Genomic DNA, 20211 nt, shown 5'->3' on the forward strand with positions numbered 1-20211 from the left:
TCATTGATTCTTTCCTCAATTACTGTTATTCTGCTGCTGAGGCCTTCCAGTGAAGTTTTTATTTCACCTATCAAATTCTTTTCTTCTGTCACTTATACTCATAGTTTTCTCATTTCTACTTTCATATCTTCTTGTGTTTTATTGGATTCCATTCTATTGATTGTTTGAGCTCATTAAACATCTTTAAATTCCTTAGACTGTATGTCTGGTTAGTGCTGGTTAAGTCTTTCAGGGTATTTGGTCAGTAAGTCTGGTGGGGTTTTGGGCTGATTCTCCACTGTGTCTGTTACAAACTGGGAGTGAGTCTCTCCAGTTCACTGCTTGTGACCCTCTATCATCAGGTAACTCTTTGGATGGACCAACTGTTTGGTGTTCTCTTCGTTCTGAAATACATTTAAGCTATATTTTGTTATTACTATTTGGGGTTTCCTGTACTGGTCCCAGGAGATGTTATGTTCTGTGTGGGATATGCAGGAGGGATGTAGTTTTGTACTTTATGCATTTCTTTGTGTTCTTCATGGTAACTGTATCACAATGGGATATTTTAGGTTTAGAAATTAAGATAACTAGAGTTGGATTCCACGATAGTGATTCCTATTTCACCAATATCAAGTTTGTGTATAGAACTGGAAAATAGTAGATGAGGCATGAGTCCATAAGGACAAGTCCTGAATGACCTGGTACAGGAGTTTGGTCCACACTGGGCAGATTATAGGGAAGCTTGTGAAGACCTGTTAATGAAAAAGAGCAATGTGAACATGAGATTGAATGTGAAAGCACTAATTTATCAAATTAGTTAGGAATGCTTTCAGTGGTAAGTGACAGCACTTCAGAATGGTAGCTGATAAAGAGCAGTTGCTTTTCTTATATCACCCAAATTATCACTCAAACTATGACAGGCAGCAAATGTGGGGTGGGTTCAGTAGTGTATTTAATGACCTCCACTCTTCCAATCAGTTTGCTTTGCCATGCTGAATACACATGATTTACTTTTTGCTTCATGGTCACAAAAATGTCACTGTAGCCCCAGTCATCAAGACTTCAGGTGGGAGCAGAAGTCAAGACCGAGAAAGTGATTCCTTACTCCACTCTAGCCTTTAATCAATTTATTATTTCTCCAATGTTACCCTAACTATCACAAACTGGTGAATTTGGCAACCAGATTTGTATTATCTTACATTTCTGGGATCCATAAGTCTGAAAACAAGTTTTGGTAACTCATACTCACTTTAGGGTAGGATCTCTTTTTGTATATTAACTTCTGAGGGTCTATCACAATCCTTGGAATTCCTTAGTTTTTAGCTATACTACTCCAAGTTCTATCTCTGCCCTCACACTAGCTCTTTCCTATGTGTATCCTGCATTTTCATGTTGAAATGATCCTCTTCTTTCTGTAATAAAGAGAATGGTTATTAAATCCATCAGTGATCCAATACAACTGCATCCATACTTAATTATCTGTGAAGAGTATATCTCTAAATAATATAATGTTCCATTCTGCCAGATTAGGGCTTGTGAACGATGCTTTGAGAATTACAATTCAATTCATTGCAAACAGAGACCAACTTTTTCTTTTCACCCTCATATCCCACTGTTACAGACTCATGATGCAGTCGGGGATCTACCCATTTTTTCTGATATCAGATATCAGATATTGATGTCTAACAGAAGTCACAATTAAAATAACAGGAAAAAAGGGCAGCAGGGGTAGAGGGTTCTGGGGAAGCAGAATCAATCTAGCTAGGTCAGAGTTTCTTAAACGATGGATGACAAATTGGAAATGTGCCAATTGTATGTGTGAGATATAAGGAGTGTGTTAATATAGAACACTCAATCCATGGGTGATATTCACAGAGATAGACTCAACGTATTGCAGAAACTAAAAGTATGAGCACAAGAGAATTCACATGCAAGAATAAGAATGACCTAGAACCTGGGAAATGAGACTATGCTCTTGATACAATAGGAATGAATGTGGGGTGGGGGTGATTGGGGAAAAAATATTAACAATCAGAGTTTTAGAGAGACAGTGAGTTATTGATGATGGTGTACATTTATTTATTGTCTGTAATCTTCATCTTCAGTCTTCTACAATCTTTTAACCAGTCCTCAGACATTAAATATATTTTCGGCATTCTAAAGTCCCTGGAAGAAGCAATTCTGTGGTAAAACGCCCACTACGTGCCACGGAAGAAGGCTTGGGATGCCTTGGATGATACAGTGGGTCTTTTTGGAGGAAGGAGAACTATGGGGCCTGATGCTGGAGCTGCTTCATTCTTGCCCTTGTCTTGCCTGTACTCAGACATAGGGGAGCCAAATAACTCTGAAGGCCCATCTCCAAATACGTGGGTCTCTGGGGTGGAGACACAAACACTGGAATGTCCTGTTCGTTGTCACTGAATTGGTATGTCTCCAGCCGGAGGAGAGCGGTGAAGCTGAGGTCACCCCTTTGATTCAGATGTCCTGGTTAGAAACTCTGCACCCTTGGAACACAGAACTTCCAGTTTCAAAAAGTCAAGACAAATTTATTTCCAATTTGTTTCATATGAAGCTCAAGGAAAAGCTTCACCATTCTCCCCACTTGCAGACATCCTATAGGTTTTAGAGTAGTATTAGAAGGATAATGTTTCCTCATTTTCTTCACATTTTTTTGACTTAGAATCTCCACTTCTCCCTCCGTGCCAACCCTCCCCCATCACCACCACTTTTTTACCTACACTATATATATATACACATAGGGGCTAGAGTGATAGTGGACTGGAGCGATAGCACAGTGGGTTGGGCGTTTGTCTTGCTGACCTGGGTTTGATTCTTCCCATCCCTCTCAGAGAGCCCAGCAAGCTACCGAGAGTATCCCGCCCGCATGGCAGAGCCTGGCAAGCTCCCCGTGGCGTATTCGATATGCCAAAAACAGTAACAACAAATCTCACAATGGAGACGTTACTGGTGCCCACTCAAGCAAATCAATGAGCAATGGGATTACAGTGAAATTTTCAATAGTTTCCCTTGAAATTGAGCCTGTTGGGAGGAATATGTAGTAGTCCTAATCATTTTACAGGTCATGACGGCAGTAAGATGTCAGGAATGGCATGGGTAACTCTTGGGTAAGTTAGAGAGTTTATAAGGAGACTAAGGCACATAGCCAATTTTTTAAAAAATATAATTTTGTAAATAAAATCATAGACATACGGGAGTTTGAAGACTTGGCTGCTCCTTTGTTGCTACTCAGTCTGAAGGGGGAGTCACTGGTCTCCTACCTCTAATACGCAGAGGGAGCACTGCTTTGCTGTGGCTGGGTGTTTGTGAAGACCAATAATTCAGAGTGTCCAAAGATCTAAAATGCATGGTTAATGACTTGAAATAAATGTTCTGAGAGTCAGACCTGTGGCGTACAGCCACAAGTCTGACTACTTCCTTTCTATAGAACAGCAGTAGGGCATTTGCCTTGCACTCGGCCAACCCAGGTTTGATTCCTCCGCCCCCTCAGAGAGCCTGGCAAGCTACCGAGAGTATCTCACCCACTCAGCAGAGCCTGGCAAGCTCCCCTCGGTGTATTCGATATGCCAAAAACAGTAACAACAAGTCTCACAATGGAGACGTTACTGGTGCCCGCTCGAATAAATCGATGAGCAACGGGATTCCTTTCTAATCTCAAACCAAGGTGATGGGGCACAGCAGGTAGGGCATTTGCCTTGCACGCGGCCAACTCGGGTTCTAATCCCAGCATACCATATGGTCCCCTGAGCATCACCAGGAGTAATTCCTGAGTGAAGAACCAGGAGTAATGCCTGTGCATCGCCGGGTGTGGCCCAAAAAGAAAAAAAAATAAACCAAGGTGAAATTTTATGTTGATATTTGAATGTGGCATGTAAATACACTCAAGCTTATGCACGATGATATGACCCTACCTTGATTCAGAAAGGGTATTTTCCCTCCAGCTGCTGCTAAGATCCTCTTGTTCAATCCTCCACCTCCCAAACCAAGGCTGGCCATCTGTGTGAAGTAAGGATGTAAGTTCTGCCCTCCTACCTTTCCTTCACTGGGAAAATTTATAATCTGCATTTACAGTCTGTGTGTAGACCAGTGTAGAAGGAAGTAAAAGGGAATGGAATTGCAGGAACCTAGGTGAATAATTTTATATATGTCTCTCGGAGAGCCTGGCAAGCTCCCTGTGGCATATTTGATATGCCAAAAAAAAAAGTAACAACAACACGTCTCATTCCCCTGACCCTGAAAGAGCCTCCAATCATTGGGAAAGACGAGTAAGGAGAGGCTGCTAAAATTTAAGGGCTGGGACGAATGGAGACTTTATTGGCTCCTGCTCGAGTAAATCGAGGAACAACGAGATGACAGTGACAGTGATACAGTGATCCACTAGGGATATTGACGGCTGCAATAGCTTCTGTTTTGCTGCCCTGTCTGGTGGGCACCTTACTCCCTCAGAGCTGGTCACCTTGGCCATTGCAAGTTAATATAGAAGTTACCATTTGTCAGTCACGGAGATTTATTTTTTTAATTTTATTGAATCACTGTGAGATAGTTACAAGCTTTCATGTTTGGGTTACAATCTCACAATGATCAAACACTCATCCCTCCACCAGTGCACATTCCCCACCACCAATATCCCTGGTATACCCCCCTCCCTTTCCTACCCTCCCCTTGCCTCCATGGCAGACAATATTCCCCATACTCTCTCTCTCCTTTTGGGCATTATGGCTTGCAACACAGACACTGAGAGGTCATCATGTTTGGTCTATTATCTATTTTCAGCACACATCTCCCATCCCAACCGGTTCTTCCAGCCATCATTTTCTTAGTGATCCCTTCTCTATTCCATCTGCCTTCTCCCCTCCGCTCATGAAGCAGTCTTCTAGCTATGGGGCAATTCCCCTGGCCCTTGTGCCTACTGTCTTTGTCTGTCAGCCTCAAGTCACAGGGATTTTTATGAGCTGAATTGCATCTCCTGGAAATTCCTGCATGGATTGTGTATTCCCTAGGACCTCAGAAGGTGACCTTATTTGGAAAAAGGTGATCGACATAACAGGAGGTCATGCAGGTAACTCTTACCCTCACCTGATTGAGATCTCTATAAAAGGGGGAGATCTGGACATAGACGATCCCGTGAAGACCCAGCAAGCAATGATCCTTTCCAAGCAAGGAGGGAGGATGCAGGAATCAATTGTGCCCACATCTTTGTTTCGGATTCCCAACCCGCAGAACTCTGAGGAAATCCATTTCTGTTGCTTCATTTGCAGTGCTTGGTTGCAGCTACCCTGAGAAATGAAGGCAGAAGTCCAGGATTTACCATCGATGAAGAGTAGTTTTGCAAACCTTGACCTCTAGGTGATGTGACTGCATTCTGATACTAACAGGATGTGGCAGGAATCATTTCCTCCACTTCTCAGAGGACAGCCTTGCTGCTTCAACTTAGAGATGAGAGCAGGCAGGTACACTGGTGACCTGAGCAGGACTCTGAAGCGCAGGGCAGGTCTGACTCACGGAGAGGGGGCCGAGGTTTCTGCTGTCCCGATTCCCATTCTAACCCGATTCCTGCTGCTTTGTAAAGCCTCTGGGGGCTACAGCTCATCCAGGGGCTTTAAAACGCCAAAGCTTATAACTCTCTCATGGTGATTCAATAAAATTTTAAAAATTAAAAAAAAAGAAAGAAGGGTAGAAAAAATGAAGGTAGCTGCCTTGAGAATTTATACAAAGTCTATTCTAAGTGAATGAAGTGCGGGCAGTCTATATATACAGACCGTGAGGAAACAGACACAAGGTAGGAATGCTTCCCTTATCAATAGATCTCATTTGCTCACTGCTGTAGTCCAAGCTGGCTGAGAAGAAGATCGTGGCTGCCAAAAACCGCAGATGAAGGCACAAATTTCTCTAACACACACACACACACACACACACACACAAATGGAGTAAAACACCCCTAATTGGTTCCAACTGTTCAACATGCAGCTCCAAGAACGTTGTAATGCATGAAGACACGCGCTTACCGCCTTCCCCGTGGGGAGAGGGGCACAGGCTGCTGGCTGGGGCTCCTGGTTGGCAGAACCCTCTGAAGGGCCATTAGACAGCGTATCCCAAACTCCCCAGAGCACAGAGCAGGCCACCCTGTTGTCTCTGAGTTTATAAGTGTCTCTTGCTAACACAGTTCTGTGCTGGGAGGAGAAGCTGTTTAAAAGAATGTCCTCAGCAGCTCAGCACTTTGCCTCAGGAAGGAGGAAGGGAAGGGAGGAGTGGAGGGGAGGAAGAGCAGGGGAGGGGAGAAGGAAAAGGAGAGGAGGGGATGGGAGGGGGTCAGAGAGGGAGGGTAAGGAAAAGGAGAAGAGAGGAGGGAAGAGGAGGAGAGGGGAGAGAAGAGGAGAGGAGAGGAGAGGAGAGGAGAGGAGAGGAGAGGAGAGGAGAGGAGAGGAGAGGAGAGGAGAGGAGAGGAGAGGAGAGGAGAGGAGAGGAGAGGAGAGGAGAGGAGAGGAGAGGAGAGGAGAGGAGAGGAGAGGAGAGGAGAGGAGAGGAGAGGAGAGGAGAGGAGAGGAGAGGAGAGGAGAGGAGAGGAGAGGAGAGGAGAGGAGAGGAGAGGAGAGGAGAGGAGAGGAGAGGAGGGGAAGGGAGGGGTGGGGAGGGGAGGAGAGAGAAGGGAAGGGGAGAGGGGAAAGGGGAAAGGCGAGGATGTTTTGTGAACAGCCTGAGAGCTACCTCTGAGGGCCTCAGATCTGGTACTTAATCCCATGCAACACAACAAAAGTTGGATGCAGATGTTGATTACACATGCTAGTTAAAAATATAAAAATAGCCTATATCACATAAACCCATGTGTGTGTATGTGAAGCATCTGTGTATGTTTACATATGCATTCATTTGTGCTTATGTATGTGCTGTGTGTGTTGTACATGTATGTATGTGTGGGCGTATTCATGTGTAGTGTCTATGTAAGTGCATTGTATGTTCATGCTGTATATCTGTGGTATGTATTTGCTTATATTGCACATGTTTATTCTTTGTGTTGCATATGTATTGGATCTGTGTAGTAGACACATGTATATAACCATGTGTACTTATATGAACACAGACATATAAGTGCAAAGGAGGTTGGCAGGACAAATGACACACCAACTGCTGTCTTTGGATCATTAATTTACAAAGACAGTATTTTTCTCCTTTTACTTTGGTTATTTGTAATTTCTTTTTTTTTCAAACTTAAAAGGGATTTATTTGTGATTTCCTATATATATTTAGCTTGTAAATACAAGACTGTAAATGTATTAAGAGACAATTTCTGTTAAAGTTTTCATTGTGTTTCACTTCAAGTACTGCACAAGTTAAAATCTGATAAAGGATTTACATTCGGTTATCTGAAACTTCCCATCTCAAACTCGTGTTTAATGTGGTGGGTGACTCCATCATCTCCATAGACACCACCAGCAGGAAAGTCTCTCCTTTATGGCTTCTGGGACTCTCATTAGTTAGTGTGCATACAGTTTTCGTTTTCTATGTCATTGTCATTATCATTGCTATCTTCGTCACTTTCTAACGAGATGCCCGTGGCAGCGGAAGCACCTTTAGTTTCTCGGTCAAGAGGGAAAAAGCCAGTTCCACTGAAAGTGTCTTGCCTCTGGTAGAAGAGCACGTACGCAGCTTTGGACACAATCTGATCTTCAGATGCTGTCGAGACACTACTGTCATCAAAGTAGTACCATTTCCCATCATCTTTATTTTTTGCAAAAGCAGTATAATGTCCTCCTCCCATCCCTCCATAGTGGTTGGAAACGGCGATCAGATTATAGCGGCAAGGACCCGCATTTGGATTTTTACAAGGTAAGTTTCCTAATTTAGTACTAAAGAGAATTTACGGATTTCATATTTTATGCTCTTATCATGGTAATTGTTTTCATTTTCATTTGGATATCTCAAATTATTTGATTATTAAACATAGTACCAGAATTTGGTGATACATTAAATTATTTAGTGGATAATTTAATTATCATAAATTTAATAAGAAGGAGAAGGAGGAAGAGGAAGAAGAAAAAGAAGACAATGACAACGAAGAAAAAGGATAAAATGAAGATGATGACAATGAGGAAGAAGACAATAAAGAAGAAGAAGAAGAAGAAGAAGAAGAAGAAGAAGAAGAAGAAGAAGAAGAAGAAGAAGAAGAAGAAGAAGAAGAAGAAGAAGAAGAAGAAGAAGAAGAAGAAGAAGAAGAAGAAGGAGAAGGAGAAGGAGAAGGAGAACAACAAGAAGAACAAGGAGAAAAGAGAGAAAGAAGGAAAGAAAGAAGAAAGAAAGAGAGAAAGGAAAGAAAGAAAGAGAAAGAAAGAAAGAAAGGAAAGAAAGAAAGAGAAAGAAAGAAAGAAAGAAAGAAAGAAAGAAAGAAAGAAAGAAAGAAAGAAAGAAAGAAAGAAAGAAAGAAAGAAAGAAAGAAAGAAAGAAAGAAAGAAAGAAAGAAGGTCCTGAGAAGTTTGGACAGTTTTGTTGCCTACCTCATCTCAAGCCTAAAGAAAGCAAATGGTTAATAGCTTTATGCTCAGAGTCATCACCTCGCCTCTGGCCTTACTATCCGTTTTTTGATAGATTGACATTGTGTATGTTGTTGGTTTTAGGCTTCTCCAAAGAACCACCCTGGCTATGAGGAGGGTGACTGTACCCACCACATTGACTGCATTGGGTACACATTCTGTACTGAGTCATGGGATGAAAGGCCCTGTGGGGCAGGGTGATTCACCTGCACTACTTCTGGACACCCCTTCCTAGACATTGGCGCCTAGAAAGACATTTCAACCTACAGAATCAGTCATTTCTGCCGAATGCAAGATGCTATTCTAGCACAAAACCTGGGTTTGAAATGGTATCAGTGTGACATTTGCCCACAATGGGCCCTGGAGAAGTGATTTGTCCCTCCTGGAGAAGACAGGGAGAAGGACAGACGCAGGCCCTCTGCTCCCACAGTCTTGTAAATTCTGAAATAGCTCACCCCCTGCTTTCCTCTGTAGGGGTCGATTACAGTGTAAGGGAATCACATACACTTTGGGATGAGGATGTGGGCCTGTAATCTTCAAGGACATGCGTCCACGGACAGTGGGATTCAGAGTGGAGGGTGGGTCAGAGACAGGTAGGGCGAGGGCTGGGCTGCAATACCAGAAACTGAGTCTGAAATTCAACCCAGGGCTTCTCTGCTATGGGTTCTATCACAATGTCTGTCTGTAGACACCTGGGGATGTCAGCATGTTGTGGAGGGTACTATTGGCATCTAGTGGGTAGAGACTGGGGCGCTGCTGGCATCCTTTAAAAATCAGCTTTCAGACTCATCATACATATGTGTGCATGATGAGTGCATGGGCATGCACATGCACACACATATGGGAGCAAGTAGCCTTTAGAGCTTGGGACACAAATTCTGGGGGAAAGGAGATTCGGAGGAAAAAGCTCAGACAGAGGCTTCTTCATCTTGCCAGACTTCCCTACCTAGCACTGAAGGCTGAGTTCCCAGTGCAGCCCAGGGCTCTGACGGTCAGGATCCCACTGCTGACAAGGAGATGGTTCTCACAGCTGGTGGCCTTTCTTCCCGAGGACCTGAGGCTGCACCTCTTGCCTCAGGATCAAGCTGAAAGGCAGGAAGAAGCTTTCAGAAATTGTTTAGGCACCAAACTTATAAGTTTGTCCATAAGGACAGGGATGAATCATGAGGCTGCAGCCAGTAACCCCAAAAAACCCAGAGAGGGGGCTCCCCAGATGGCACATGTTGAAGGGTTCTTCTTTTCCTCCACCCCACTCCAAGCCCAGGTGATCTCAGGGTGGAGCGAGGATGCAGTCAAGAGCTCTGCTCTCCAGGCAAGGCTGGAGACTAGCCTTCCTCAGCCTCCGCCAGCCTTCACTGGCTGTGTGTCATCTGTCGAACCTCTTTCTCCTTTGTCAAACAGGTCCAGGAACTGGTGTTTATCTCGTAGAGCTAGGGAGGGCTAAAGGAGAAGCTGCTTGTATAGCTGAGGGTTTTCTAGGTCTACCGGCCAAATGTCCTATGCCAAGTAACTCACTGATTTTCTTTTTCTACAATTTAGCTCCTCATACAATAGAGACAGGATAGAAGAGTCAGAGAGAAAGTGAGCCTCCTGATCTCTTCCTTAGCAGACCCAGATTTCTGGGAGAGTGAGTTGGGATCTGTCACGTTTCTGCAAAATGGTGAGGGTGTGTGTGTGTGTGTGTTGGGGGGGGGTGTTTCTCGGGAGTATTTTGTAGCAAAGTTTCTTTGGGGGAATACAAGGGGAACTCCAAGAGATAATATTCCCCCTGAAATCGTCTGTCACACTTGCCATGTTCAGTATGCAACTCTGAATCATTTTAGCAACTTGTCACAAAATCCCTTTTTCCAATTCCAAAATAGTGTGGGGCAAAGCAGGGATTTACAACAGATGGGACACAGCCAGGACAGTGTACGGAGCCAATGCAAGAATCTGAGACATCGGATTCAGCACAAGATTTCCAGAAACCCTCAGGGTGCTTTGCTGTGCCCACAGAATGCTCAATTTTATAACCAGAGTATGATCAAAGTAAAGAGGAAAAGAAAACATACAGTCACTTAGTTTACAAAGATTCTCTGAAGGATACACAGGCAGGGTAGAAGATTTCTGTTATAGTCTTTACTATGCATAGAGGTGTTCACACATTTCTTCATTTTTTAATTTTTTAAATTTTTTTATTGAATCACCATGAGATATAGTGACAAGCTTTCATGTTTGAGTTACAATCATACAAAGATCAAACACCCATCCCTCCACCAGTATACATTTCCTATCACCAATCTCCCCAATATATCCCCCTCCTTTCCCACCCTCCCCCTGCCTCCATGGCAGACAATTTCCCCCATACTCTCTATTTTTGGGCATTATGGTTTGCAATACAGATACTGAGAGGCTATCACGTTTGGTCCTTTATCTACTTTCAGCACACATCTTCCATCCTGACCGATCCCTCCAACCATCATTTTTTTAGTGATCCCTTCTCTATTCCAGATGCCTTCTCCCTCTGCTCATGAGGCAGGTCTCCAACTATGGAGCAATCTTCCTGACCCTTGTGCCTAACTGTCCTTTAGTGTCAGTCTCGTGTTATGTTATTTTATATTCCACAAATGAGTGCAGTCCTTCTGTGTCTGTCCCTCTCTTCTGACTCATTTCACTTAGCATGATACTCTCCATGTTTATCCACTTATAAGGAACTTTCATGACTTCATCTCTCCTAACAGCTGCATAGTATTCCATTGTGTAGATGTACCAAAGTCTCTTTAACCAGTCATCTGTTCTCGGGCACTCAGGTTGTTCCTAGATTTTGACTATTGGTGTTCACACACTTCAACACTGGCCTGGTGAGTGAGTACCACCTATGTCTGGGTTTCTTGTCGCTTGCTGGATTCCTCTCTCACTCATGAGCTCTCTGCCTTGACTCTACCTTTATGCAACAGGGCAAATGTGGTCATCCACCTGACGGTGGTTGTCAGCTGCTCTGGTTTGATGGCATCATCACTAGAATGCAACCGTAGCATCAGGCAAGGGACTGGAGTCAGAACGGGCCATTTCAGAAAGCTGACTGGAAGTCATTTATTTCTCATGGAGATAGTGCTCAGGATGCTCATGAATGTTGGTGACTTTGTTGATGGGGGGTGGGGGAGGGCTGGGATGAAGGCATGAGCTCCAGCTCTCACCCCTATGGCCTTAGGGAAGAAGTTTTCCATGCCAAGAATTTTAGGTACCAATCAATATAGCTGCATCGGTGCAATGCTGGTTTGTTCTTTGAGATTTCCTCTTGCAGGGGCCAGGGGCCCTTCAATGCCCACATGGCCTTGTTTTGCTGGGGAGCTGAGAGCCACTGAATTTATGTACTTGTTCGAGCTTCCACAACCAATTAGTGTCAGAAGCGAGCCTTGATCATGCAAGTGCTGGTTCTCACTTCTGGGCTCCTTCCGCCCCCGCCCCCCCACCCCGCCGTGGGGTGGGTCTCTTCCTGCAGAGACATCTGCTCTGAAGCATTCATGCCTAAAGAGGGACATGACATTTTTCGGCATCTATTACATGCTCAACGCTGGAATCCATTGTCATCCTTCACTTCGAACCAGCAAATCTCCATTTCCTACTTGGCTTTAACTCAAACCTTGTGTGGTGTTTCTGAGTGCCTGGCCGCATCTGAGCAGACCTTCAACGCTGACAACCCCAACGGGATATTTTACCTCCCGGTGGGTGTGCTGGTGGGAAAAGGATACAGATGACTCGAAGTTTCCCTTTATCAAGTCTGTGCTGAGAGCTAGGGGTGCAGGCAGGGCCCACCCAATTCTTCTTAGTGACCATCATTCCTAATCCCAGCTTTGTTGTCAAATTTTCTGTAGACAGTACACTGAAAGACTATGCACACCTGCATGGGCTTTATGAGCCCCCAGAGTTCTTGGGAATCATTCATTATTCCTGCTTTTTAATACTCACTCTGAGTGTGAACACAGCCTGCATTTTGTCTTCAGAACAAGGAAGATAGAAAACACATTGGCACATCGGCATGTGCAAGAGGGTACTATTAATACAACAGGGAATCTGAAGGCGTATACGCATGTGTTTCTGGAATGAATGTGTGTTGGCATCAGCGGCTCTTTCTTGAAGATATTGAATGTCAGGCCAAAGGGGGAGAATTCATCTAATATTCTTATGGGATTCATTTTACATGGACAATTGATTCTGGGAATTTCTATCTTCCCATATGCCACCTATATCAGCAATTATCATCCACGAGTTTCCTCTCTCTGGACACCAGCCTCTAACAGAGCTGGGTTGGTGTCCCTGTGACCTGCTCTAGTTCACACTGTCACTGTCATCCCATTGCTTATCGATTTACTTGAGTGGGCACCAGTAACGTCTACATTGTGAGATTTGTTGTTACTGTGTTTGGCATATTGGATATGCCACGGGTAGCTTGCCAGGCTCTGCTATGTGGGCAAGATACTCTCAGTAGCTTGCCGGGCTCTCCAAGAGGGGCGGAGGAATTGAACCTGGGTCAGCTGCATGCAAGGCAAATGCCCTACCACTGTGCTATCGCTAGTTCACATGAGAGAAATAAAAATGTGTTTTGTAAAAGTATAATCGAAATGGCATCTGCACATGTATGTTCATCACAGCACTGTTTACAATAGCCAGAATCTGGAAAAAACCCGAATGCCCTAGAACGGATGACTGGTTGAGGAAACTTTGGTACATCTATACAATGGAATACTATGCAGCTGTTAGAAAAAAGGAGGCCACAAATTTTTTATTTAAGTGGATAGGCATGAAAAGTTTCATGCTAAGTGAAATGAGTCAGAAAGAGAGAGATAGACATAGAAAGATTGCACTCATCTATGACATATAGAATAACAGAGTGGGAGACTAACACCCAAGAATTGTAGAAACAACTACCAGGAGGTTGACTCCATGGCTAGGAGGCTGGCCTCACATTCTGGGGAAGGGCAACTCAGAGAAGGGATCACCAACTATAATGTAGTCGAAGGCCATGTGGGAGAAGGGAGTTGCGGGCTGAATGAGGGCTAGAGACTGAGCACAGTGGCCACTCAACACCTTTATTGCAAACCACAATAGCTAATTAGAGGGAGAGAATAGAAGGGAATGCCCTGCCACAGTGACAGGGTGGGGTGGGGGGATATGGGATTGGGGAGGATGGGAGGGATGCTGGGTTTACTGGTGGTGGAGTATGGGCACTGGTGAAGGGATGGGTTCCTGAACTTTGTATGGGGGAAGCATAAGCACAGATGTGTATAAATCCGTAACTGTACCCTCATGGTGATTCATTAATTAAAAATAAATAAATTTATTTAAAAAAATGTGTTTTGTAGCTTCTGCTTTACAAACATACTGTGTCTCCCATCCCCCAAATCAACTTCTCTAGAATACTTGTGTGTGTGTTCAATTTCCCGCTATGTTTTTGTGTTACCTTGATCTGTGATCATGCTTAATGACTGTAGACAACCAAGAATCAATTATTTTATCACAATCTCTTTCCATGGCTATACCACTTAAATGGGTGTGGATAGGCCCTTTTTTAGTATCCATACAACGTACATTTTCTTTCTTAATTACCTTTCTTCATGTATATCTAAATTTTTACTATGCAGAAACTAATGTATGAAGGTACTTAATGCTGCTGTATGTTTGGCTAAGATGGTACATTTTATGCTACGTTCATTTTAACACAAGAAATAAAGAAATTGTTTCCGACAGGAAAGAAAGATTTCCTTAGGAGATGTTAAGGGTAGGGGAGGTGGAGTGGGGTTGGAGATTCTCAAACCAGGCTGACAGTTCAGTGCAAGGGTTTGAGGGTGTGATGCTCTACAGGCCCTGCAGTGCTGTGGTTGGTTACCTGGGCCACCTGGGCCATGCATGGGGCCTCCAGGACTGCACATGGCAATGCTTGAGGAACCAGGTGCTTCTGGGATTACATCCAAATTGGCCACACACTAGGTGTGTGGCTTCAGTGACTCTACTATCTCTTGCTTCCACCAACACCATGATACTTTTTTTTAAAAAAAAAAAAACAACAACAAATTAGCTTTCAGTTAACTAGCACACTTAAAATGAAAGGCATCTGGGGCTGGAGCAATAGCACAGCGGGTAGGGCGTTTGCCTTGCACACGGCCGACCCAGGTTCGATTCCCAGCACCCCATCTAGTCCCCTGAGCACCCCACCAGGGGTAATTCCTGAGTGCACAGCCAGGAGTAACCCCTGTGTATCGCCAGGTGTGACCCCAAAAGAAAAAAAAATGAAAGGCATCTGAGCCAGAACTGTGGTATCTGAGCTTGCAAGCTCTCACTCAGGATGCACATCTGAACCATGCTCGATCGCTCTAGATATTCTTGTGTCCCTCAGTTAGAGAAATAAATGTCTGCTGATTTGCCTCATCCAGCTGAGGAGGTATCCAGCTGCAAAGGGAGGCTGGGTCCAAAGGAATTCAATTGCTTCATTGACACTTGATGGTATTTATATGTGAGATGACACAAATTTATCCTGCCATCCAGAATTTTAAATGAAAACAAATAACTTGCGTGAAAAGCCACATTTTCTGTTTGGCTCTCTCTTGAGAGCAAAGTATGGCTTCTCTTAAATGGGATGAATTTTGCACTTCATTAAATGCCTTGATCTTTTCATCACATTAGCCTTTAAGGCAATAACATAATCTTAGATCATCCAGATTAATTATTACAATAAAACTGTGGACATAAATCTTAAGAGGGCTGTGAAAATGAATAGCTGCATATGCTAGAGTCTGATTTCTGAAATTTCAGTGATATTTATGTCTATTGATGGCTAACCCTAACCCCCTATTTTTTTGCTCTCATTAAAACTAAAGTCAATCTTTTGATATTTTTTTTCCCTCTACAGATTTCTCAAACTTCTAGTACAGAAGTTGAGTAGATTATGGAGGGATCAAAAGCCCCCTGGAATAATGTTCAACCCAACCCTTCTGATGTGACTTAAGTCCAGTCTTGAACATTTTCGGGGACATCTTAATGGTTTGGGTAGAGGAGCACTGTTTGCACCTGAAATAAATGACCTTCTATGATTCTCTGTAACACACCACTGGGTTCTAAACTCAGCAGAGAAAGACAAAGACTATTCTGAAGGCTCAAAACTGCTCCTATCACTACTGATTAATTCAACAAAAAACATCACCTGCAGATTGTCAATCCTCCAAAGGAACCAGGCCAGGAGTGAAGCCTTTCGCCAGCATGAAAGCCAGTGGTTTCCAAACACTTGAAGCCTGGGGTCAGGCCATCATATGGGGCTCCCCAAAGGGCAACTAAGACCATTCTTGGAAAAATGAAGTTGGGTTTTGCTGGGGGCAGGAGGGGGGGATTCTGCTTTGGTTTTGGGAGGGGGTTCTAGTTTTTTTTTCTGGAACATTCTGTGGCTCCACAAGCACAAGTTGCAAAATGCCCTATTATTTCCATGTCCTTCTTGAGATCAAATCTTCCAAAGCTTATGTGAAAGGGTCTAGAAACAACGTGTGCGTGATAGCTACCAGTGTCTTGAACCCCATCACAGCAACCCTCTAAATGTCTAAGTAGTAAAATCCAAGTGACCTTTTTGGTTTCTTCTTCCCTCGGGTGGGAGGCCCAGCCAGACATAATGTGTGGGAGGCTGTTGGAACACCTGGAGATAAGCCTCAGGTGGGCAGAGTGCGAAAAGTTGAGCGTCCACGGAGTCGTATGTCTTGGAGTCTTACGTCTGGCTCTATCCACCGTCAAGTTATCCTGACCAAGGCGGAGGGGACTGAGAAGCATGTTTGCTGGGGGCTCTGGACAGGATTAGGAAGCAGATACCAAGAAGGGGTTGGGGGCAGTGGGAAGTGAGGGTATGAAGGCAGGCTGACTTTCCTCTGGGGGAGGTAGTGGTAGTGCGTGTGGCTAGATTGACCTATCATCTTCCCCAGAAGTAATCCTCATGGGACCTTTTTCCAAGTGTAGTAGCTCACACTCGTGCCGCAGCAGGAAATTACGTCCAGTGATCTATTATGCAGAACCTGGGCACATGTTGGTAAAGTATAAAAGAAAACAACTTCCTTAATAAAAATTGAGGCACAGGAGGATTCTAGACCACAGAAAGACTGAAAAAGACTCTCGTCCGATGCCCTCTTATCTCTTTTCAAAGCCTCCCTTGCATTCCCTCACACAAAGGACCCAGTGACCTTTCTCGGTGCAGCTCTGCATTTTTCTACTTTTCCTCCACAGCCAGGCCAAATCCCTGAAGTTTATATATGTGTGTCTTGGGGGCAGTGGGATGAAGCGTCTACACTGGCTGAAAAGCCTGACTCGGAACATGTTGCTTTCCTTTCATACTATTATAATCTTAGCCTGATCAATTAAATGTTCCTCATAAATATTGATAGCACTGGCCCGTTTATCACGTGCATGCACATGACTCTGGGGAGGAATTAGGTCGGGGTCAAATGCATTTTGTGATGATGGTCCTCAGCCCAGAGAAGAGATTCTCCATTGTGCTGAGGAGTCAGGGTCAACTAGACGTGGGATAAAGTGTGCTTTTCAGTCATGCACATGGCAGTTCCAGGAGGAAAAGGGGTGTTGGTGTGGGGCTGTGTAGCTGTGCTACTGTGACCTTCAGGATGAACACGGCTGCTCTTGGTCAACACAGGGTCAGTGTAGTGAGAAGGAAGGAAGTGGATTTGGGTGTGGAAAGGCTGCTCTTGCTTCGGACCTTGGCAAATTGTCTCATGGGTCCTTCCCCGAGTCCTCGGGTGATCTTAATAGCCCAACATGCATAAAACACGCAGCAGAGCCAGGGTACAGTAAACACTCAATAAACATCCGCTATGACTATTATTAGGGCTGATCTCACCACAGATAAAGTCTGACGAGGGGGAACCACAGGCGCCAAGGGTGTGCTGGCTTGAGTTTTGGGAACTGTCTTCATATATTTGAAATTTATCCTGAGATCCAATGTGCTGAGATCCCCTGATTAAACAAAAAAAAAAAAAAAGAAAAGAAAAAAAAGGGAGTGGGAAATATTAGGCATATGGTGGTCTGATTCTTAAAGAAGAATAACTTCCATGATCAAAACAGGCTGTTGAAGATTCGGGCCTTTGCAGCCCTGTCAGTCACAAGCCTTTTCCAAATGTGGACGTTATGCATGATATTAATATTCTCTAAATGATTTGTGCACAACTGGCAAAAATAAAAAACGCCATGCACAGTCTGAGTTATGCTAAGGCGCCTAATGGCTTAGAAGCAACCGCTCATACCTGGTTCTAAGGGTGAGGAGGGTTTTAGAGGTTTATGATAATTAATCATCATCTAAGGATATTTAAATTTTTTTCAATTTAAATTTAACATTTAAATTTAACAACATTTAATTTTTTTTTTAAATCTCTCCTGAATAAAGGAAAGCATCTTCTCGTTTAGAGTCTTCTTAAGGTTTCGTTGTATTTTACTCTGCTGTCAAGACATTTTGCCTCTCGGTTTCAGGGATTTGGGTCATTACATTTTGCATTCTCACCTAGAATAAAGTAACTCACCTCAGGCCTCTTTATTAAAAGCTCCCCCACCCAAGCTTAATGGAGGAGTTAATCAGGCAGAGACCAAGAACCTTTTGAAGTTAAGAGAAACTGTGCTAGCTTGGCAGAATAAGAAATACAATCGGAAAGGGGTCCCTCATGCATTACGGAATATGAAGAGGACTCTGCCGAAGGTGACGCGAGTTTCTGCTGTTGACAATGAGAAACAGACGCCAGGAGCCTTCTTCGGAGGCTCAGTGAACTGACTCCGAGTTGCCACAGGGCCAGGAGGCTAGTGGGCCCGGTGGGGGGCGGGGCGGGCCATGGCGCAGGGGCGGACTCCGTTATTTTCTTTGGCATGACTTACGGAAAAGTCAGAGTAAATGAGTTTCAAATGATGGATCCCCACTCAAGATTCGAAACACATTTCTTCCATCCTGTAGATCTCAAGCACCCATGGAAGTAATTTTGATAACGCTCAACGCCACTTCTCCGGGCAGGTATGTTGTTCCTAGAATTCCACTCGAGAAAAAAAAAATCCATTTTAGTCATTTATCATGCCATGCATCTTTTCTAAATTCTGTAAAGTCTGAGGGAAAAAAAAAGGTTGAAATTGACTGTAAGTGATTACACTCATTTCCTATATCCCCGCCTCCCCACGGCCCCAGTTTCTCTTTTGCCTTTTAAAATTGCCCCTTTAGCCTGAAGCTGAGTTTGCATCAAAATATACAGGCGGGACAGAAGAGCCGCATTAAGGCAGCAGCTGGGATAAGGGGGATCACTCCAGAGATTTTCTGCACCCCCCTCACCACACACACACACACACACACACACACACACACACACACACACAGATTTTTGACTACATTGTAAAAATATTTCAAATGCTCTGCAAATGCTTGTGTGGAATTAGTATATTCCATGGGGTGGTTAAGTTCTCAGAAATTAGATGCACGAGGTCCCTGATGGGCAGGACCGAGGCAGCTAGTGTCAAAGGACCGAGGCAGCTAGTGTCAAAAAGATGTGCCGAGTCCTCAGCATAGGGGACTGCCCCCTGGACATCCACTTCCTGCCGCTCTTCTTGACTTAACTTGGAAGGAGAGTCCCCGGTATTGGACTCAGGCAGCAAAACCCACTCCTAAGGAAGAGAGCGAAGAGTTGGTGGGTCACTCCCATCTGTCCTCTCCCTAGCACTGGGGCTCTGGGAGGTCTCCTGAGGACACTTGTCCCCCTGGGGTACGGCTGGGTCAACTGTGACAACTGCAGGCTGTCTTGATCCTACCAAGACCTGCTGTGTCTATGTGGGTCTCCCCTCCCCACCTCTCCAAACCCCCTCCCTCCCCCCCACTATCCCACATCCCAGTCAGCCCTGCTGGCCAGGACTTTCTGGTTCCTTCTGGATCCATTTTCATCTGGTTCCCGATCACAACAGGCCCATGTGTGTGTTTGGGTGGGGGGGGCACAGAGGCAGCCTGAGGGGGACCCAGCCGCAGGAGACACACACCAGGGCTGGCGCCTCCAGCACAGTGGAAGTCTGTGTTTAATCTGGGGTCTGGTAAAGAATTTAAATTTGCCCCAAGAAGTCTGGCCTTTGCCCTTTGTTTCTGGGAGGTCATTGCTAAGCCCCTGGAATGTCTGATAGGAGAGTCTTTGCTTGCCCCGGGGCCTCAGACCAGCCAGATAATAATAGGGTGATTTAGGGTGGGGACTTGGAGCTCCACCACCAAGCTTGAGGGTGGAGGCTGGGGGTGCCTGCTCTCACCCTCCCTCCGAGGGCTGTAAACTCCCGCTTAGCCACTCAAGAGCTTCTGTAAAGCTATGACCCCCAGGTCACGAGGAGTTTTCCCTTCTGGCTATGCCATAGTGTCACACTTCCACATTGGGAGGAAAAAATAGAGCTTTGTCCCAGCTTCAAGGGAATACAAGTTCTGTGTTGGCTCCTGATGCTCTGGGTTCTCCTCTTTGTCCACTCCCTTTAATAAGCCATAACTAGGGGGTAACCACTTTCACTGAGTTCTGCATATCTTACTAGGCAACTATTGAAACAGCTGTTTTCAGAAGACCCAGAATTTGCCACGCGTGTCAGAAGGGAAGATGGTCTTAGAGACATTGTCCCTCCAGCTTTGCCGTTTCCAGGGCTGAGTTCTAACTCGCTGTCTCCCAGAAATACTCTA

The sequence above is a fragment of the Sorex araneus genome, chromosome 2 (assembly GCF_027595985.1).
Source record: "Sorex araneus isolate mSorAra2 chromosome 2, mSorAra2.pri, whole genome shotgun sequence".
In the NCBI taxonomy this organism is placed as follows: domain Eukaryota; kingdom Metazoa; phylum Chordata; class Mammalia; order Eulipotyphla; family Soricidae; genus Sorex; species Sorex araneus.